Genomic DNA, 23,255 nt, shown 5'->3' with positions numbered 1-23,255 from the left:
ATGTGGTGACAGCAGGCTTCCAGTGGTCACAGAAGGCCTCAGGTCCCCACAGAATGCACATTGCCTAACAGAAAAGCTTGTTCCTGAACTGGCTCAACTCAGCTTTTTCCTAAGTAGGATTTTCTCGGTGCTCTAAGCTCACAATGGGACAGGTAGAGAACTAAAGGTTATGAAGTTAAGGCAATCCTCAAAACCTGATGTGCCCTATTTGCTGAGATGCACCTCCAGTGATCTGGACAATGGCACCCAGCTGGTGGTATGAGAAAAGCAGAGGCCATTTCAGAAACAAAACAAAAGAGGAATCCCAGTGTGAGCCTGTTAGAAGAAACCACACAGTGGGCATAAGACCAGGAATCCATTTGTGGAGCCCCATGGGGCGGAGAGAAGTCTGGGCAAAGTTCCCCAGATCACTTTCAGTTCAGAGAAAGGACTCTAAAAGTCTTTTAGAAGAAGCTGTGGAGTCCTAGGGAAGTGAAGTCTCAAGGAAGCAGTGGCTAGGCCCTAAAATAGGACTTGGATGGGAAGGAAGTGAGGCCCTAGACATGCAAGTCTGATCCTGCAACACTAATGTACCCGGTGAGAAAATAGAACAGCGCTCCCTGAACACTTAGCGAAGGCCCAGGAGTTTCACTTTCTTTCTTTTTTTTATTACTAGTTCTTTTTTTATTGATTTTTATTGAGCTCTACATGTTTTCTCTGCTCCCCTCCCTGCCTCTTTCCTCCCTCTTCAACCCTCCCCCAAGGTCCCCATGCTCCCAATTTACTCAGGAGAGCTTGTCTTTTTCTACTTCCCATGTAGATTAGATCTACCTAAGTCTCTCTTAGTGTCCGCATTGCTGTCTAAGTTCTCTGGGATTGTGGTTTGTAGGCTGGCTTTCTTTGCTTTATGTTTAAAAATCACCTATGAGTGAGTACATGTGATAATTGTCTTTCTGTGTCACTCAAAATAATGTTTTCTAGCTCCACTCATTTTCCTGTAAAATTCAAGATATTGTTTTTTTTTCTGCTGCATAGTACTCCATTGTGTAAGTGTACCACATTTTTCTTATCCATTCTTTGGTCGAGGGGCAGTTAGGTTGTTTCCAGGTTCTGGCTATGATAAACAATGCTGCTATGAACATAGTTGAGCACATGTCCTTGTGGCACAATTGAGTATCCTTTGGATATATACCCAAAAGTGGTATTGCTGGGTCTTGAGGAAGGTTGTTTCCTAATTTTCTGAGAAATTACCACACTGACATCCAAAGGGGCTGTACCAGCTTGCATTCTTGCACAAAACTCAAGTCCAAATGGATCAAAGACCTCAACATAAAGCCAGCCACACTGAACTTTATAGAAGAGAAAGTGGGAAGTACACTTGAACACACCGGCACAGGAGACCACTTCCTAAATATAACCCCAGCAGCACAGACACTGAGAGAAACAATTGATAAATGGAACCTTTTGAAACTGAAAAGCTTCTGTAAAGCAAAGGACATGGTCAACAAGACAAAACAACAGCCTACAGAATGGGAAAAGATCTTCACTAAACCCACATCAGACAGAGGTCTGATCTCCAAAATATACAAAGAACTCAAAAAATTGGTCATCAAAAATAAAACAAAACAAATAATCCAATAAGAAAAATGGAGTACAGATCTAAACAAAGAACTCTCAACAGAGGAATCCAAAATGGCTGAAAGACACTAAGGAAATGTTCAACATCCTTAGTCATCAGAGAAATGCAAATCAAAACAACTTTGAGATTCCATCTTACACCTGTAAGAATGGCTAAGATAAAAAATACTGATGACAACTTATGCTGGAGAGGTTGTGTGGAAAGGGAAGAACACTTCTGCATTGCTGGTGGGAGTTTCACTTTCATAGGTCAGTGAGAAGCAGAGGAGGGAGGGACAGAAGGAAGGCAGAGAACCTGAAGTAGAGAGGGATTCAGGAACCTGTGTGGAGCCTGGAAAAGTCCTTCAGGTGACAGAAAGTCTTATTATAGCAGGAAGTCTTATAGAATATACCAGGCAGTGACCTCATTGCTCGGAACAGTGGTGGCAAGTGGATAAAAAAAGTGGATAAAGTCAATTTTGGTTTTGTCCCATGGTGCAGTGAGTGAAAGGTGAAATGGGAAGCACCAAGCTCCCAGCAGAGAAATGTGCTCCAGTTCCAGATCAGAACGGGGAGAACAAGCCCTGGGAGGTGATGAGCAGCCTGAAGCGCATGAGTGCTGGGCTAGGGGTGTGTGGATGGTTCACAATCCCCAGATCAGAGGGAGAAATCTGGGCTTCCAAGTGGCTATTTCCTGAACCCAGGGGAACGCTGTGAGGAGGACTTCCAGGAGGCACTTTTTCAGGGCCCTTGGAATACTCCAAGGAAGAGATCTAGGGATGTCTTGTCTTAACTAACTCCTCTTCTGACCTGCAATGGTGCCTAGATGCCAGGCCACAAAGAAGTGATGTGGGGGAAGTTGAGGGGTGGACACAGATTTAAAGTCACCCTAGTGTTGAAATCTAAGCATTTAGCAAACAGCTGTTCTGCTTCCAGGGCTTGTGAGAGCAGCTGTGGGGTTGACGTTCATAGCAAGGGATGAAGCTTGCTCAACACACCTGTGTTCCTGAGTCAGTGCTGTGCACATACACAGCCCCAATCTTACTCTCAGGTTCACCTAGGTGAACGGATTCAATATCACAAAGGAAAGAAATGAGGGGCCCGTGAGTCTGGTCCAGCCTCTAGCTCAGACCCTCTGCTGCTCTCTCCGATATTGATTTATGGACGCTTTCATCAAGAAGCTGCCCTGCGAGAGAGACTCTTCCAGGAACTGTGGAGATGATTTAGAAAGATTTTTGTCTGAAGTCAGCATCGGGAGCCTCTCTGCTTCTAGATCTGAGGGGTTGGAGGCTGACTTGGCGAAGGCTCGCGTCTTCTCTGGAGGTGGTCCATGGGACTAGTGCACCGGCCGTCAAGCCAGGGCTCCCTCTCAGCTTTGTCTGGAGCTTCTGTTTGTTACTGTACAGGGGTGTTTTTCAGACACCCCAGCCATCTGGGGGCAGATGTAAATTGAACATCACTGACAGGAGCGCAGACTTTCCAGATGCTAGGAGTGGCTCTGGGGATCTTGAGTGAGGAGAACATGAAATATGAGTATGTGCCGCTCTTTAGCCACTGGGCTTGAGGAAGATTCCAGAGAGTGGTAGAAACAGCAGGGGCATAACTCAAACCCAGAGCTGTCCTGGAGTGGTGTCTGGGCTGATTTAGATGACCCCTTGCTGTTTTATGTCCTTCCTTAGGTTTTATTTCCGTGACCCTCAGCTGGGTGTCAGTAGAAGAAAATGCCTGAGTAGCACAATCACAAGTTCAGCTGCCTTAGTCTGTGTTCGTTTGGCTCCTCCTACTCTTAGACTTATTAGCATATGAACATTTCCTCTCTTTCTGGAAAGTCACCCCTGTTTACGCTGTCCTTTTGTGTTTCGCATTTGGTCTTATGTGTGTTTATTATGAAGTCTTCTTTCTTTGTTGTGTCCGTCTGGTGCTTTGTAGTTAGTTATCTCTAAATTTCCTTTTGTGGTCCCCTCTCTTAGACTGTATCAAGGTTGTGCTGTGTAACCCATATGATAGAAGTAATAGTTCATCAACCCTGATAGGTTAGAAATGCCCCCACCCCCTGAGAGCAAGGATAGGGTGCATCTGTGCGCAGCACTGACTCCCTGGAGTGTGGGTATGTTGAGCAAGCACACATCACTGCTAATTTCACCAGCCGTAGAGATGGAAGGAGGAGCTATCTTCTCAGAAGGAAGACAGATGCAGTGTAACAGAATGAAAAATTAGAAGCCTCTTGTCCACAGAAGCCTACAGAAGCCTCTTGAATGGCTTCAGATGAAAACTCTGGTCCTTGCCAAGGCTCAGATGAGTCCAACCCTTGCTAACAACCACCTCTCTGGAGACTCTGAGCCTGGGCCAGCCAGGCAAGTGGCTCTCAGACACACCCAGTCCTCCAAAATTGTGAGAGAGTAAATATTTGGTTTTCCAGTTTCTAAGTTTTAGAGTGACCTGTTACACAGCAACTACTGACTAGCACATTGTAGGGAATCCTTCCTTCCCCCTTTGGCTCTCCACTCTCGTGGTTTCCTTTTCACAGCATGAACATTACAAAAATGAAGATGATTCCAGCGAGAGCCTCAGCCTTCACTTCCCTTTCCGTCTCTATGGCACTAAACTTTCACCTGTCTTTGGTCACTTCTGTGTCAACATCAGCATGTACCAAACAAACTCAGCTGTCCCTCTCAGTTCCTTTCTATGTCCTCTCCGTTCTTAGTTCCCAGCCTCATTACCACCCTCATCGGAAATCTGGAAACACTAGAATCAGGATCGCAGCTCCTCAGCTTTTCCGGTCCTGTCAATTCCATTTCTTGTTGGCCATCTTCTTTTGTTTGCAAACGCCCTTCGTCCTCTAAGCTCTGATGGCGGTCCTCTCCCATCACCTGCTACCTCAAGCTACACTGCGGAATGCAGATCTTCGTAAGTTACCTCTTAGCTGAACCCTTTTGAAGGATCTCCATTTCCTACAGAATAAAGCTCTAATTTCTCAGTGTAGATTCCAGGCCTTAGTAGCTGCCCAGGTCACTTCTTCACTGTCTTCCCGCTCCAACCATCAGGGGTCTTGGCCTTAGACATGGCTTCCTGCTCTTGTTCAGGTTCTCTTGGTTATATCTTTTATCTTTCATAGTCTCTTCTCGTTCTTGCTTTACTCATTATTCAAAATCCAGCTTAGACGTTCTCTCTCTGATCATTTGTTTATGCCTGTGTTACCTCCCTCCAATCTCTAGCCTTTAGCTCATGACATCTGAATTCCCTGCATTTGTGTTAGCGTCTCCCACCAGCTGTTGGGCTTCCTAGGCCCAGGGATTGCGTATGATTGAATAAATGAAGGGAACATGGGACCCTTTTCTATTTTAGGCCTCTAGAATAAATTCAGTGGATTTGCAGAGAGTAGGCAGGCCATATGCTCAGTGATGGGACAGGTGAAAAAGGCACATTTCCAGGTTGACTGCCTTTGTCCCTCATCACCATATACTCTATTTCAGTTAAATTCTCCTTTCCTCCTCACCTGAGGCAGATGCAACCCACATTTCTTCATACAGTGAAGGCTAAATCTAAGGTTTGCACAAGACTTATGTTCCTAGAAAAAGAAGAAGGGCCATGTTATTGTATATGGCGACCACAAGAACTGTACCATTAGCTCTCTCTGCTTCTCGAGGTGTTGGAATCGCCCCATGTCTCCCAGTGTTGGTCTGTATGGAGTTGGGTGTGATGAAATTCTGTTCTTCAGCTTTGGAGCCATGGAGCAGTCATTTGCCACCTTGGTCCCAGCAGACTGATGGCGCAGGGATCATCTAGCCATGTTCCAGTTGATGCTAGCTGTCAGCGTGCGATTGGACCACTGTGGCTTTCAGGTATCCCTTTCTGAGTTTACAGAGGACAGTGGGACCTGTTGGATCCATGCGAATCACAGAAGCCGAGGTCTCTATCAACATATATTAGATTTCAGTTAAACTATCTTGACAGAGAAGACAGACAGGGTGAGAGATGGCCAGGCAACGCAGAGGTAAGCAGGACACCAGCTCTTTACTGAGCCAGCCCCACCAGACATTCCTGCCCAGCAGCTTAGTTTCCTGCCATGAGTGTCAAGGCACAGATTTGCACTGTGTGTTCATGGGAGATTTTCAGCTTCTTAAAGGCCTACCTGATGGAGGTAGTCATCTAGCAATGAGAGCAAGTCACTTTGGACAGGATGCCCCTCTGTTGCTGCTATGAATCTCTTCATTCATCAGAGCCTTGAAGGGTACAGGAGCCGACTCAGAAAAATACCCGGAGTGCTGCACGAGAGTCCTGGGTGGACTCCAGGAAGACATGTGGCCCTGGACTCGAGGACTGATGGGAAGTTAGGATAGGCAGCAGGTATTCTACGCCGATATTTCCTTGGTGATAATTCTGATTAGTCTCAACTTTTGGTTTAAATTAACTCTCAAATAATTCTAAGGTTACATCTAAAGGAAAATGAGAATTCCATTAGGAAATTTTGGAAAGAAGTCAGCCTAAGGATCAAAAGCATGTTCCTCTAAGTTCATCCAGCCACCAATGGCCATTGCTAACCCACATCTGAAAAACTCTACCTCCGAGCATAACTAAAAACGAAGTCAAAATCAAGCTTCTTTTGAAACCGCAGGGCTGTCTAGATAAATGAGATCGGTGAGTGGAAAGCGTGTTGGCCCCTCCTCAGTGGAAAGGTGTGTGAGGGTTGGAGCAGGGTGCATTCCAGGGGCACTAAAGATGGAGGGGTAATCCCAGCAAATGGGGATGGCAGAATAACGCCAGACTATGCAAAGCCCAGGAGGTTCCTTCACCTGGCCTGCAGGGGTGGTGCCTGTGAGTTGTGTGGGCTGAACATGCCTGCATGCATCCCACAGGGTTCAGAAACAGGGACGCCAAGAAGCCAGGAGCAAAGATCACACTTGGGGCTAAAGAGAGACACAGCTGAAAGTCTGGACAATCGCTCTTACTTAAGATGTTGATTTATGGTTTCCACCTCTGCAGCGGTGTGAAAATCAGACGCACATTCAGTATAAGTGACTCCGGATTTTGACTTTTGCTTGTACGCCTGGTCTGTGGTAATCCTCAGAGGACCAGCATCCCCCAGCAATCAGGCTGCTAATGCTTGTGAGGTAACAGGACCCAGAGGGTCAAGCAAGAAGAACTGAAAGGCCTAGAGTCTAGCCCCCCTGAGAAGCTGCCTGGGTCCCCTGGAAAGCATGGATGAAGAGAAGGCACCAAAGACAGTGCAGCGGAGAGCAAGTGGTAGATTTCTTCAGAGCAGGATACAGGACCTCTCTTCATGGGCTCCATCCTGCAGGGCAGAAGTCTTGACTCTGGGGAACGGTATGCACAGAGTAAAGCTGGGCTAGCAGGCACTCGGGTCCTTTAACCTTCTGGAGCCTCACTCTTTCCTCAGATGTCACCTTAAACATGGCTCTTATTCTTGCTCTCACCTGGGTGACCTCTCACAAATCCTGATGTCCAGGTCCCATGGCATACGATTCAATCAGTGTTGGGGTGGGGCCAGTTCGGGTCTATTGCTTTCCCAGTCCATGAGTCAGAGTCAAGGGGAAAGAGGCCTGAAGCTTACAGCACTGCCCCCAGGTGCTTCTACTGAGGCCAAGGCAGCCTTGAAACTCCCCAGGCTAATAGGATAAGAAGCTTTCTCATGTGACTGGGTAGAGCCCCCACCATGCAGAGTGGGCCAGTCAGCCCTGAATTCCAATACCTGGCAATACTCGCCTTATCTCTCTACAAATGGATCTTAAATTGTGTCCAGCAACAAAGCCTGAAACAGAAGAGTTGCCCCCCAATATAATCCCCAAGAGTCACCCCACAGGTTTATGAGCTTGCCTCTAGACATTTAATTTGAGACAGATTTCGTTAGATAGCCCAGTTCACCCAGAAGTTACTGTGAAGTCTAGGCTGGCCTTACACTTGGGGTTTCCAGGTATCAGAATCCCCCGTGCTAGTATCCTAGATCTAGGCCGCCACATTCCACAAGAAAGTTTGTTTTTCTATTTTATTTTTCTTGTGATGCTGGAGGCCAAGCCCCAGGACCTTGTGCATTCTAGGAAAGAGCTCTGTTCTACTGAGCTGCGGTGCATGCCCCGCATTCCCGGAGATCTTCTGAAGAAGAAAGTCTAGCACTTGTATTTTAATAGATTGCAAAATGATTGTCCCAGTGTCCTTTTCTCTTTCTACTCAGGTTGCCCCGTATAGCCATACACACAGAGGAATGATGACCAGGGGTCTAAAGAGGAGCTGAGGCTTATTGATTGACATATTAAAGGCTCTGAGTGAATTGTGGCTTAGGAATTGGGCAAACACCAAGCTGAAAGTAGCCAGGAGTCCTGGTAAGGGAGGAGGAGGAGAAGAAGGTCTTCATTACTGGACCTGGTAAAGAAATGGCATGGTTGTTTGAAGGGAAGCAGTAGCTTCATTTAGAACATCCCAGTAGAAAGTCCCTTCTTCCAGGTTTCTGGTTAATTGAGCTTAAATAGTAGAATGTCTTTCCTGATGGGTTGTTAGTCTTTGGCTGGCCTAAAAGATGACTTCTTCTACTGAGTAGGTTTGTTAGTCATCCTTTTACCACTGCAGTGATAGAATCTGATAGAATTAACACCAAAATCCATTGTTTTTGCTCACAGTTCTGGAGGCTTTATTCTGCTCCAGAGTCATTGCTTTTGGGCCCGTGACAAGGCCACACATTGGGGACAACTTCACATTGCACATCTAATGAGGCATTCATCCCTGGGAGATGCTACTTCTCCTCTCTCTGAAATCATTAGACACCTATCGTTCTTTGCCTAGGGGTGGAACCCTATGAGATTTCCCTCCTCTGACCTTAGCGTGTCTATTTATAAGGCCATGGTTCAAATTTTAGTTATGCAGCTGTTTCTATGATACCAGCAGACATCCTGGTATCTGGCTGTTAGAATCTTTCTGCTCCTTCTTCCTCCATGCTCCTGAACCTTGCATACAGGAGCTGTGATGTAGATGTATCCACCGGGCTTGTATCCTCTGATCTCTGCTTTGTGTCCTGTTGTGGTTTTCTGTCATGGTCTTCACTTCCCATAAAGACAGGCTTCTTTGATGAGGGGTGAAAGCTACGTTTATCTGTGGACATAAGGATACAGTTTAGAACGCAGTAAGGAATGATGCTGGTATAGCAAAGTAGCCCCTTGTTCTCTTGTAAGCCTCGCACAGCTACTGCAGTAAATCCCAGCTTGGCTGCTTGAGGAAATGTCCTTTTATCACTGCAACAAAATACCTGATATAACAACTTAAAGGGAAGGAAGGTTTATTTTGGCTCACAACTGTAGAAATTTCAGTCTATGACCACTCGACCCCTGTTTCAATCCTGTGACAACACAGAGCTTCATGGTGGAGATGTATAGTGGAGGAAGTCTGTTTACCCCACAGCTTCCGGGAATCAAAATAAGAGTGGAGGAAGCAGAGTTTCAAGATCTCTTTTAAAGATACAACCCAAATACATTAACTTTCTCCCTATAGTTCCTGCCTCTGAAGTGTGCCACTATTTCCCAAACTTACATAGCATAGGGACTAAGCCTTCAAACCTGTGGGACTTGCAAGGATTATTTAATATACAAAATAGCATAAGAGGAAGCCATGACCCATCCCATCTGTGAGCTTATCCAAGACTCCCTAGGCTTCTACCCATGCTGATACAACAGCGGATATTCAGGAGCCACGGCATAGTTGAGCCCAGCTGAGGTCATCAATTGCAGAATTGTGAACAAAATTGTCCCTTGGTTTCTTTGGGGAACTGGCTCTAAAACTCAGAATGCCCTATGATCTCCAAACCTATGGAGACTAATGTACTATATAGCATGGTGACGTGTTTGTCACTCACAACCTTCTGTGTCTTTACATCATGTCTAGGTTATTTGCAATACACAGATGATGCGGTCTTATGTTTCATCATTTAGGGAGTAACAGCAGGAAGGTTACGTGCTCAGCATACACCGCAGTCCTCTGAAGGGACACATACTTCTGTTTAGTGTGAAAATGTGGAACCTGAGGATACAGACCACGAATTACAACTGTGTTTTAAGTCATATAGCTTTAGGTTGTTTGTTATTCAGGCCAGATGGGCACAGGAACTCCTGCCTCACCAGCCTCTGCATAGGAAAGATTCCTAGCTTTTAGAGAGAAAGCCCATCTCCCTGCAGAAACAGGAGTACCCCCTATTCTCTCCTTCCCAGGGCCCCTTGTTCACTCTCTGCCTAGGCTGTTGTTACCAAACTAGAGTCTAGAGGAGCTGTCTTTGTTCTGGATTTAATGGAAGTTTGTTGTTCCATTGTCAGGGTACCTCTCAGGGTAAGGGACAGTAATTGCTCAAACTCTATAGTCCCCACGGTGTGAGATAATACACAGCTGCCACAGATAAAGCAAGACAGGTGCCTGCCTGGGGTTGGTGAGTGCAGAGTGATTCTGCCGGTGGCGGGTGACTGGGCTTTTGTCCTCTTTGCAATTGCTCCGTCACACAAGATTTCCCAGGTCCCCTGCCTATTGCCTCAGTGGCAGAGACTGATGCAGAATGAGCAGGATTCAAGGATTCCTGCCCACCTGGGGAATGAAGCTAGCTCCACATTTAACCCCTACAGGAGGGTCCCTAGATTCTTCAGGAGTTAAGTACTCAGAAAATTCTCTATCACCTCTAGACAAACTGGAGTGCACCCCTTCTCATTGGGGGTAGAGGAACTATAAAGACCCCAGCTTATCTCTCAACCTTCAGACAGTACTGACTCCAATGCATGCTGTGTTTTTTCATATAAACATACTTATTTATACATAATCTTTTATTTACAATTATTATAAACAGTGAAGGACAAACCATTAATCACAATAAACTGTAAGAAAATTGCTAGCACAGCATCTTTTTGTCATCTGGAAGTATTAGTAGGCAAAATTGCTTGAACAAAAATCCTAATACCACGAAGTCAGTCTGATCACCAAGAAGGCTGCTAAATGATTCATGGACAGTAGTGTATAAATGTGTCCACACAGGGCAAGAGGTTGAGTTTCATGTCCTCAGGGGGACTGAGAAGGATGGCTATGACTTTAGGATGTTACTCAGAATAGCACACGATTTACTGGCTAGGAGCTATTCATTTCTGGAATTTTCCATTTACTATTTTGGGCTGTGATTGATTATCAGTTACTGAAACCACGGAAAGTGGAGCTGCCTCTAGAAGCCACAGCTTGGCAAAAGGAGATCATAGGGTCTCAGTGGCCTTGTTATGGGGTGACGGTGAGTTAGCCCCACCTGACTTCCTTGTATGTGGCAGAGCTTCATGGAGTGACAGACCTGGTTCTGCAAGACCATGGGCCTCACCAGCAGCTCTCTTCAGACTTTCCTAACATGAGTGAAACAGAGTGGACTCAGAGCAGAGACAGAATGTTTGTGTTGCTGTGGACCTCCTCAGGGGTCATTCCACTTCCCACGTGAAACAAGCTTTATATGTGTGCATATGTGTGTGTGTGGGTGAGCAGGGGTTGTAGGCTCTGGCTGGGAGGACTTTTGCAAAAGAAGTTTCTCATGCCTTGCTAATCCTGCCTGCTTTTCCGTTGAGTTCATCATGTTTGGTTTCCCTCTTTGAGACTTCTGGGACACAATGGTGTATTTTATATTTCTGCTGCAGGGCTATCACATACGAGCCCCTGTATTGGCAGACTGCTGTTTTGTTTCTGCCAAGTCAATAAGCTGGGATTCAGATAGCAGGCTGTGAGCAGACTTGTCAATTGAAATTCCCAAATAAAGTCCCATATTTGAGGGGCAGGTTCAGTCCTAAGCACGGAAAGGTGAGATCCATGGGCCTTGAGATCACTGTGCCATGGAGCTTCCAAGTGTCCTGCAGCCCTGACCCCTCTCAGTTATAAAATTAAGGTGAGCACACTGGGAAGGACAAATAACCCACTAACAAAGCTCTAGAAACTTCCCTGAGTCCCCTCTGAGCCTTTGCTGGAGTCCCTCTGAACCGTATTCACAATGTTTTGCGATCCGTTGGCATGTAACTCATTAGCCAAGGAAAACACCTTCTTGCTTATTCTCCTCAGATGGTAGACTGTCAACACAAGAACAAGCGTGGGATTTATGTCCACAGCGTTGACCGCTGTTTGGCCCTTGCTTGGATTTCACGTTGTAAATTACACTTTTGAGTATGTCCTGCTCCAGGAGTTGGGTAATTTATGGTTTGAGGTTATGCTACATGGAGGATCAGATGTGGGGGACTATGAATCTGGTTGGGGACATTTTACAGAACCCAGCGTTCTTGGCCTTGCTATCCTCTTTTGTTCTGGTTAGGGCATTCTGGTCTGGGTGCATGGGTATAATAGGTTGGGATAGGCAGGGATATAGTAGTTGGCATAGTGTTGCAACTCACTGTCGGACTTTACTGGCAAATAATAATGAAGGTTTGTAGGTGGGTTGGCAGCTTTCTATGTCCTGTTTCTGTAGAAGGAGCCATAAACAATTAAAACAGATTTGTTGAGACTATATTTGGCAATGTCTACAATTTTCCGTAAAGTCTAGAGGACATAATCTGGTGTACAGTATAGAAATATGCACAGCACAGTGTGTATTATACCTAGGCAACGGAGAGAGTGCTATGGTTTGGATATGATTTCCCCCTAGAGGTTCATTTGCTAGAGAAGCTGAGTCTCCAACGTGGCATTGAGGTGGTGGAACTTTAGTATGTGAGTATCACTAGCAAGCAGTCAGCTCATGGGGCTCTGCCCCTTAAATAGCCTGATAAGGTCTTATAAGAGCTAGTTATAAGCCAGGCAGTTGTGGCGCATGCCTTTAATCCCAGCACTCAGGTGAAGCCAGCCTGGGCTACAGAGCGAATTCCAGGACAGCAAGAGAGCTACAAAGAGAAACTTTGTCTTGTAAACAAACAAAAAGAGAGTCAGTAATCAAAATGCAAGGCCTTGTCTCTCCTGTATGTGCCTAATTCCACCGATGCATCTCTGTGATACAGCCAGGGACTCTCAACAGGAGGACAGTGCAGTACTGTTGTACTGAATAGTGAGACATACTTTCTACTTCATGACAAGTCTCAAGTATGACAATGACATGGGACATTTATCCTGTTTGTTTTCTATAGCTGTGATAAAACACCATGACTAAAAGCAACTTGGGCAAGAAGAGGTTGTTTGGTTGTAGTTTTGTTTGCCTGTTGTTTTGTTTGGCTGTTGCTTGGCTTATATTTCCATGTCACAGTCCACCAGCGAAGGAAGTCAGGACAGGAACTGAAGCAAGAACCTGGAGGCAGGATCTGATGCAGAGACGTGGAGAAACACTGGGCTTTTTTTTCCTATGAACCAGGACCACCTTCCCAGAGCTGGCACCACACATAAAAAGTTGGGTCCTTTCATATCAATCAATATTCAAGAAAATGCCTCACAAACTTGCCTTCAAACCAACCCGATGAAGGCATTTTTCTCAGTTGAGAGTCCCTCTTCCTGATGACTCAAGCTTGTGTCAAGTTGACAAAAAAAAAAAAAAAAAAAAAAAAGAAAAGTTAACCAACACAGCGAAGTAGGAATTAAAAGAATACAGGTATACAGGTGAAAGATGTAATCCAGCAATGTTTTAAATTGCATTAAAAAGAATAAAAGACAGCTTCACACCTGTTAATACGGTTACTATCAGAGAAATGGGAAATAATTGTGAATGAGAACGTGGAGAAATCAGGGCTCTTGTAAATTGTGAGTTCGTGTTCAGTGGGCAGAGATCCTCTGTGAGGAGAGTCTTGGAGATGGGCGGTGTGATGGCTGCGCAGAGTGTGAACAGGTACAATGTCACACAACTGTACGTGTTAAAATGCTGCTTGACTGTGCAGTTGAGACAACACATCCCATGCTAGTTTGCCACAGTGTTTACACAGGAGAAGTCAAAGTGCATGGGATCATCCACCCGGCCTTCTTTCTAGCTTGTTCCATTTGGGCTTCCCCATGATATCCTTGGGTAGATAATGCTTGGTGATAGCAATGGCTACATTTTAGAGATAGGTAAATAAAGGTACAGGGACTGTGCCCCTTAGTCTATCACCCCATTTACTTTCTTTGTGTCGTATAATAAGAATTGTCTTTAATTTGTCTGCCATCACTTATCTTCCATTGGCATACACAGTTTTCTCAAGGCAAAGACTTGTGGGGGCCAAGTCCTGTCAGTATTTCTAAGGAGTGGCACACAAAATATTTGTACTGAATGAGAGCAGATGACCTTCTTCACCCAGTTCGCCTTTGAGCTGGCAAAGAGCAGACATTGCTGTGAGTCATCCTCCTGCTCTGTGTCTTCCTCAGTGCTCAGAGTGGCTCGGTAACCCCATGAATGCGAGGGTCCTTCATGCTTCTAGAGGTCATCCTATGTTCTTGATCAGGACTCCTCTGAGCATCTCGCCTGCATCTCACCTTACTCTATCTTAACCCTTACCCCAGAGACAGCAGGTGAGCCTGGGCAGGTAGGATTTCTCCAAAAGTGCTGGAGCCCACATGACTATACAGTCATTGTACAGCTGATAGATTCATAAAGGCAGACCCACAGTGTACAACTTATGGACCTACCCATTTTGCAGAGCTGTGGGAACACTTGTCTTTTGAAAAAGTCACTGTCATATCTGTGCAAACCTTGTGAGGTCATGATTCTACTTTCAAAATGGGATTCATTCCCAAAATGCCTCAGCAGTGTGACTTCTGCACAGACAACAGAATGACCTATCCATTCCCCCAAACTATGAGGCCTTAGAGCGATAATAGTCACTCTTTGTTCTAAAAATCAAATTTACATAGAATCAATTCCACAAAATTACCTGCTAATCGATCACATAGAAATGTCTAAAGCAAACAGCCACTGAGCAAGAAGGTAGCATGCCCAACCTTAGCTAACAAACATATCTGGATGTCCCCAAAACTGGTTGTCCCAAAAGAGATTGGATGAGGAGAATGGGTGAATCCAGGACTCAGGGACATTTAGCAACTTTATCTAATGGTTTGGATGTCAGGTATTTCCCCTTGGGTGCTGGCTCTTTTATGGTTTGTGTCACCTGTTCCAGAGTACTGCTTTGTCAGGTTCTATCTGCCCTTTCTGTGATTTTGTTATGCATATTATGTTACAGTAAATTAAATGCTGCAGGTCCCTGAGGGGCAGCAGTGTGCAGTGCAGCTGGCCACAAGGGACAGTGGGTCCCAGGCAGGGAGCCGAGTGGTAGGTGAGAGACAGCGATGGATAGATGCGCCATGCAGGATGAGATTAGATATTTATTTAGTGGGTTATGGAAGGGAAGAGGAAAGGGGAGAGGAAGGGAGAATGGGGATGATGAGAAAGAGGCAGAGGAGGGGGGAGGAAGAGGAGAGGAGCCATGGCAGCACCTACCTCTTCAGAAGAGAGATGGAAAGGAAGAAGGTCTCAGGCTGGAAGCAGAAGGAAGATCTGCTTGCCTCAGTGGACTGGGGGGGAAGGGGGGGCTTGCATCTTAACAGGACAGGACAGACCATTTCATTCCTCTTTTTTATAATAAAAGGACAGGAGGTTAGGAACAACAGGTCAAAGTATTTGGGGCAGCAGATTCTCAAGACTGCTTCCTGCTTATTTGGGGGTGTCAAAGCCTGACTGGCTCCAGTCTGGGCAACTCAGAAGCCAGAGAGGCTAAAGGCTACTCTGAGTGGGGACCACTTATGAGTAGTCAAAAAAAAAAGAAAGAAAGAAAAGAAAGAAAGGAAAAGAGAAAGAAAAATCTGAGGGATCCTGGGCCCCAAAGCAAATGCATTGCTCAGTGTGTACAGTGCTAGCATGGGAGGACTAACTCTGGGTTGTCCAATCATGTTTTTAGCTATGGGGAGCAACAAGAGATGAATGCCAGCGAAGGGCTCAAGTGTAGCCATAACCATTAAGCTCCCAGTAATCTGATGTTTCTAAAAATGGGAGATCACCCCCAAACACAGCCTGTCACAGTCATTCTGACATAAATATGCTAAAACTTACGTTTTCACAAATCCAAAAAATTCTTATGAGTTCCAGGGAGCCTGATTGAAGGATCTACCTCAAATAGGTCAGATACAACCCTCTCAATTTCCCGGTCCTAAATTTTTTTCCCTAAACTTAACTTTGTCCTCTGTTCTGCCAATACCTTAAACGGGTATAAAAGACACCAGACATTCTCATACCACAAACACTGGACAGGAGCAAAGAGACCAGCTATCCCAGGATGTGACCAACACGCTGCCAGGGAACCCACTGTCTGTCACGGCCCATGGGCACCTCAGGCTGGTGCTGTTTTATTTTTACCATAACATTATCATTGTCCTTGCCTATGGAATTTTCCAACTACGACTGTAAAAACTAGAAACCTCATGGATATCACCCTTTCTTTCTTTCTTTCTTTCTTTCTTTCTTTCTTTCTTTCTTTCTTTCTTTCTTTCTGTTTTGTTTTTCGAGACAGGGTTTCTCTGTGGCTTTGGAGCCTGTCCTGGAACTATCTCTTGTAGACCAGGCTGGTCTCGAACTCACAGAGATCCGCCTGCCTCTGCCTCCTGAGTGCTGGGATTAAAGGCGTGCGCCACCACCGCCCGGCTTCTTTCTTTCTTTCTTTCTTTCTTTCTTTCTTTCTTTCTTTCTTTCTTTCTTTCTTTCTCTCTTTCTTTCTTCTATTTCTTCTTCTTCTTCTTCTTCTTCTTCTTCTTCTTCTTCTTCTTCTTCTTCTTCTTCTTCTTCTTCTTCTTCTCCTCCTCCTCCTCCTCCTCCTCCTCTTCCTCCTCCTCCTCCTTCTCCTTCTCCTCCTCCTCCTCTTCCTCCTCCTCCTCTTTCTCCTCTTCTCCCGTTTACTACATTTTTCCTCCTCACCTGAAAAATAAAGAACATGCTGAGGTAATATGCTTGAGTTAATTATTTTACCCTCAGATCTTCTCTTGCCATAGACACCTTACTCTGAACCCTGAAGGGATACTGAGGCTGGTACTCAAGGCTCCAGATACAAAATATGTTGTTCCCTGGACCATATTCCTCCTCCTCTTCTCACTCACTTTCCCAGCACAAGGTGTTGTTGTGAGGAAGCTTCTGCAAGGAGTGCTATGTATGTACACATCCAGGGCTCTGTCCCACCTGACCTAGCATCTCTCCTGCTCTCTGCTCCTTCAGAGTTGGAGGTCAGCAACTCTGACCTGTATTCAGCAGCATGGGATGGTCAGGAAACCTGTGGCCTGCGTTCAGTGTCTCAAGGCACCTTGCAGTGTGGCACACGTAAACCTGACCTCACTTAACTTATTTCTCAGAAGAAACAGGAAAAGGACACCTGAAACAAAGCCCAATCTACCCAAACATTAGAAGCACTGAGTTTGGCACATCAGGACAGGATGCCATCCAGGAAGCTGGGAAGTTGGATGACTAGAGAAAGGAAAAAGGAAGGAGAGAGGTCCATTCCCACCACGGCACCTGCTTATACTGTCAGTTTCTTGGAAGAAAGCGGTACTTATTTGTGGAATCAGGATAGATGGGTGCCAGTGACACCTGTTCTGTTTAAGTAAAGTGGGTTAAAGTCTCTAAACGCATGGCTTCTCGATCTACATCATGCTTGTGCACAAGCGGAAGAGACAGAGAGAGCAGGGGAACATCCCAGGGTCTGAGAATTCACAAGAGACCATCTCCTAACAGCAGAGTGAAGATAGCTATCCATGGAGTTGAACTTCAGAGCATCACACACTCAGCCTTGAGTCTTGGACTCAGGCATCTTTATTCATTTATGGAAACCAGAGCACAGATGGTTTTAGAGAGTTCCTGGAGTCTGATAAAATGTCACTCAATGATCGCTCTTTGGTTTCCCATTATGAGAAACTCAAGGAATTGCCAGGATTTATGGTAAGCAATATGAAGATCATTGCCAAAGAATTTTCTTTGTAATCAATTGACTGTCTCTGTTATTCATTTCAAAGACAGAGTTGAAATGGGAACAGAGTATTTTGTTGGAGGAAGAAAAGCAAAGTTTTATTTTGTTTTGTTTTTAAGAGTGAGGATGCCAGTTTAAGCCAGTGACTTGGCTTGACCTTGGGGCCAGGCTGGAATCCTTGGTACATCCCGTCGGTGCTCCAGAATGATTCTGACCTTGGGAGACTTTGAAGGCTCTTCGCATTAGTACACATTTCCCTACTGTCTCTGTATTTTGTATCTTTGCCCACTAACTTCCACATCCCCACACTTCTGAAGCCCCTCCAGGGCACTGTAGAGGCAAGGATGCTTATCTTCTGTGTTGCCAGAGGACCTTGTCCAGAGTCACGTGATTACAATATCTCATGGCAGGTGTGCTGGCTAGCTTTTTGGATCAACTTGGCACAAACTAGGGTTACCTAGGAGGAGGGAATCTCAGTGGAGGAAATGTTTATTAGATTGGCCTTAATTAAGTCTGTATGGCATTTTCTGGAATGTTGGTTGACGTGGGAGGCCCAGTCCCCCATGGGTAATGCCACTTTTTGGTTGTTATAAGAAAGGTATCTGAGCATGGTCTGGGAGCAAACCAATAAGCAGTGTTCCTCCATGGCTCCTGCTCCTGCTTCAGTTCCTGCACTGACTTCCCTCAGTGGTCAACTGTGGCTGTAACATGTAAGCCAAATAAAGACTTTCTTCCCCATGATTCTTCTAGTTATGGTATTTAGCACAGCAATAGCAAACAAACTAGCACAGTCGCCCATGTCTCCCATAGGACAGTAATCGTAGAGACACTAATATCTCTAGATACAAGGAGCACAGGTCCAGACTTTGGAGTGTCTTCCTTTTGTTCTCTGAGCACGTGGTGAATCATAACCCTGCTTAATACACCTTAATCTCATTGTTTTTTGTGTCCAGGTAAACAGAAGTTTGATTTGTAATTGGAGCCCTGAAAATACTTGTTAGGAGAAGTTGCATGATTAATCTGTTACAATGATATTTACAAAATCAACTTCATTTTTATTACTATTTGATTAAGAAGCTTTAGTTGTTTATCTTTTGCACACTTATCTTACGCTGGAGTTCTACCCTCCCAGAAAAAAATGAAAAACACCCACAGGACACTTGCTAGGTCTTCATCCGCTTTTCTCTTGGGCTAAGATTAGAGGACACACTGGACAGTTGTGACCAGAGCTCCTTTGTGTGCAGCGACCTTCCTGGCCCAGGGAACTGTCTTTGGGTATTTCTCCTTCTCCTATAGGCTCTTCTTCAAGAAGCCCAGAGATTATCCTTCTATAATCACCACGTTAAGTGGTCATCTGATCTATTCCTATTGCCATAACAAAATATCTTGGATTGGGTAATTAATAGAAAGCACAACTTCATTTCTCATAGTCCCACATGCTGTGAAGTAGAATATCAAGATGCTGGCAGGTTCAGTGTCTGGAAAGGGCTACTTCCAAATGATACCTTTTGGCTTCATCCTCACATGGAAGAAGGAAGGGCTTCACCATGTTTTCTGACATGGTAAAGTTGATAAAGGGCACAAACGAAGTCACTCAAATATCTTTATAATATTTTTAATCGCATTCATGAGGGTGGCAATCTCATGATCCAATTACCCCCAAATCCCTTTCTTTATTCTATTGCCTTCAGCATTAAGTTCTAACCTGATATTTGGAAGGATACAAGCGTTCATATCATACTGTTGGATGTCATAAGTAGGTACCCAAACTGCAGAGACTAAGTTTAAATCCAAAATTTTTAAAAAATTACTTCCATATTTCCTCACAATCCATGTGGAAGGAATAATCTTTTCCTTGCTGGCTGAAAATGCAGTCCTGTCACTACCTCCATCTCTAAGGAACTCCATCACTACCTCCAGCTCTAAGAACTCTATCACTACCTCCAGCTCTAAGGAACTCTATCATCACTACCTCCAGCTCTAAGGAACTCTATCACTACCTCCAGCTCTAAGGAACTCTATCACTACCTCCAGCTCTAAGGAACTCTATCATCACTACCTCCAGCTCTAAGGAACTCTATCACTACCTCCAGCTCTAAGGAACTCTATCACTACCTCCAGCTCTAAGGAACTCTATCACTACCTCCAGCTCTAAGGAACTCTATCACTACCTCCAGCTCTAAGGAACTCTATCACTACCTCCAGCTCTAAGGAACTCTATCATCACTACCTCCAGCTCTAAGGAACTCTATCACTACCTCCAGCTCTAAGGAACTCTATCACTACCTCCAGCTCTAAGAAACTCTATCATCACTACCTCCAGCTCTAAGGAACTCTATCACTACCTCCAGCTCTAAGGAACTCTATCACTACCTCCAGCTCTAAGGAACTCTATCACTACCTCCAGCTCTAAGGAACTCTATCACTACCTCCAGCTCTAAGGAACTCTATCACTACCCTCCAGCTCTAAGGAACTCTATCATCACTACCTCCAGCTCTAAGGAACTCTATCGTGTTTTCAAAGTTCCCGTGTATGTTTCCGATTCTCAGAGAGCTGGAGCCACTTTGTACTGCTATTATAGATTACTCCAGACTGTTATCAAGAGCCGAACTTTATTTCTCATACATACGGAGATTGAGAAGTCCAAGATAAATATGACAGCAAGTTAAAACACAGTCTCTGCTTGCGCAGTGGTGCCTTGTGTCTGAGTTCTCTGGAGGAAGGTGCCATGTCCTCATGGCAGAGTAGTGTCCAGTCCCATAAGCTCTTCATGGGGATGGAACGCTGATTATCTAAGCTCCTCCTCAAAGGCCCAGCCTCCCAGTACATTTTTGCCTTGTTTCCAACATAATAATTACTTTTTATGTCTTCTTCTTCTCCTCCTCCTTCTTCTTCATGACCCACTGAGCTTAAATGTGGCGCTTGCATGAGTATGGGTCAGGGGCCATTTATTAGGGTATGGGCAACTTACCAGTGGCCACAGAATGACTCCTCTTGCAGGTCACCACTAACTGTCAAAAACTCCTTAGAGAAGTGTGGGTGTGGTCTTGTGATCCCCTCCCCTATATGGGATGGAATGTTAGGGGCCCAATCTTGTGCAGGTATCCATAGCTGCTATGTGTTCATATCTAGAAAACAGCATTTCACAACACTTCTTTCCTTCCTTGGTCTCTTACTACATTCTTTTCAAATCCTTGTCCTATATTCCTTGGACCTCAGAAGATATACTATATATGTCCTATTTAGGACTGAGCATTCAATAGTCACTTATTTTTAGTCCTTTGACCAGTTATGAGTCTCTGTATTAACCACTGCCCACTACAAAAAGAAGTTTATTGGATAACGGCTGAGAGAGGCACTAGTCTATGTATGTAAACATAAACATTTAAAGATGGGTTGGCTGACTACATGTCCACTTAGTAATGCATCTGATGTGGGATTCTCCTATGTATGCTATCAATATGTTTTATTACCATTGGTTAATAAAGGAGCTGTTTTGGCCTATAGCAGGGCAGAATATAGCCAGACTGGAAGAGATATAGAAAGAGAGTCTACAGAGTCAGGGAGATGCCATGTAGCTGCTGAAGGAGACAGATGCCAGAACCTTACCTGATAAGCCATAGCTTCGTGATGATGCACAGATTAATAGAAATGGTTTTGTTTAAGATGTAAGAGTTAGTTAATAGGAAGCCTGAGCTAATAGGTCAAACAGTGTTGTAATTAATACAGTTTCTGTATGATTTTTCGGGTCTGGGCGGCCGGGAAATGAAATAGCAATCTCTGCTTACAAACATCAGGAGCAAATTCCCTCCATGGTTGTTGACATCTCCAGATATAGGCTTTTGATCAGGTTTATCATACCAAGGAATCCTCTTAGGAAGTGGGCCTCAAATCCAATAAGAAAATGGTTGTTATTTCCCTAAGCAGTCTTGTGATGATTGCAGCAGAGAGCACATCTTATCCTGCAGTTCTAAGGGGTAGCATGCAGGGTTCATAGCATTGATGGTTTTTTACTTCCAGATGCTTGTACAGCATTTTCAGACACTAAGAATACTAGGCAACAATTTCAGTTCAGTTACAGCTTCACTGCTTTGTGTTCTATTACCAATGTATGTAGCATCATAAACAATGGCATTTAGTATCTAGTTCTGGTGGGTAGTGTATAGCCATGGCAATAGCATGTACTTGGCACCTTTGAGGCTTCCTCATAGCTAGAGTTGTCAAGGCAAAAGCTTGTACTCCAGCAGCTCCCAAGAGTTAGGCTCAGCCACTTGTCCCCAGTATGCTAATTACAGAAACAAATAATGGTGAGGAGCAGAGAGATTTACTCAATGTGGCCATGTTGGGAAGAAGAACTAATAAAACAGTCTAGTGCCCCAAGTCCAAGACTTAAGGGAGAACTGGGGCAAAGAGGCAAGAGATGATTCATTTGCAGTCCTGACATGCCTTCTGTCTGTTGATGGCTGTACCATATCTGGGCCCTTCAAGGTTTTGAAGGCGGTCTGAAAAAGTTCTTGTTGCTTTAAGAGACAAGGGAGTTCTCAGGGAATATCACTTCTCTTCTAGGGTACAGCCTTACCCTTATGGATACTTGCCTTTACCTGGAAAATAAGGTATATCCTTTGCAGTGGTACTGTTCCAAGAATTCAAAGTGACCCAACAAGGAAGGTTAAGGACAATAACTTATGTCTGTGCCTTTAGCTTAAAAAAAAGGAGGCAGAAAGATACAAAGCAAATGCAGTGACTTCAGGCGCAAGCAAGGACTCAATGTATTTTAGAAAAAGCAACTGCGAAACGCATATTTCAAGCATATGAGATAGTGATCTCACCCATCATAGTGATTTCATCAATCACAGTGATCTCATCAGCCATGTCTATGCCATAAAGCTCTGAGACAATGGAGCATATGGGTTGCTGAACACACCCATGTGTAGAAGGCCTTTCCTGGAGAGGCTGTACTGCCTATAGAGGACATTAAAGATCTATGAAAAGATCACTTTCTCATAACTGGCTATGTGTATATAAACTAAAGGCACTTATTGACGATATGGGAGAGCTAGAATAGCCAGAAACATCTGGAAGAGTCCAGAGCTGAGAGAGGAAGAAGTACATGGAACATGGCCATGGTTATCTGTGAGAGAGGGGAGAATGGCAGGAGACAGAAAATGAAGAAAGCATAGAGAGAGGAGTAGGAGCAAGGCAGAGAGGGGAGAACAAACATAGAATAGCAGGGAATGAGTAGCTAAGGGAGGGAAGTCCGTGAACTGGAGGGATGTTGAATTAATGCGGGTCGAAAAATACCAGGCTAACTACAATAAAAACTGGTTTGGGAGATCCATCTGTCTGTGTGTTGCTTTTCTTGGTTTATGAATAAAGAAACTGCCTTGACCTGTTGATAGGGCAGAACTTAGGCAGCCAGGGAGACAGAACTAAATGCTGGAAGAAAGAAGGGTGGAGTCAGAGAGATACCATGGATCCTCTGACTGAGACAGATGCTGGTTTGAATCTTTGCTGGTAAGCCACTGCCACATGGCAATATACAAATTAATGGAAATGGGTTAAATTAATATAAGAGTTAGCCAATAAGAAGCTAGAGCTAATGGGCCAAGCAGTGTTTTAATTAATATAGTTTCTGTGTGGTTATTTCAGTTCTGGGCAGTCAGGACAAATAAGTGGCCCAGGGCCCTCCTCCTACAATAAACTAATTCTATTTTTGTTTATTATAAGGGACAAACTCACAAAACAGGGATGAGAAGTCCAAGCTCAGC

Source organism: Microtus pennsylvanicus, chromosome 8, assembly GCF_037038515.1.
Source record: "Microtus pennsylvanicus isolate mMicPen1 chromosome 8, mMicPen1.hap1, whole genome shotgun sequence".
NCBI classification, from domain to species: Eukaryota; Metazoa; Chordata; class Mammalia; order Rodentia; family Cricetidae; genus Microtus; species Microtus pennsylvanicus.
Note: the sequence above shows the minus strand (reverse complement) of the source record.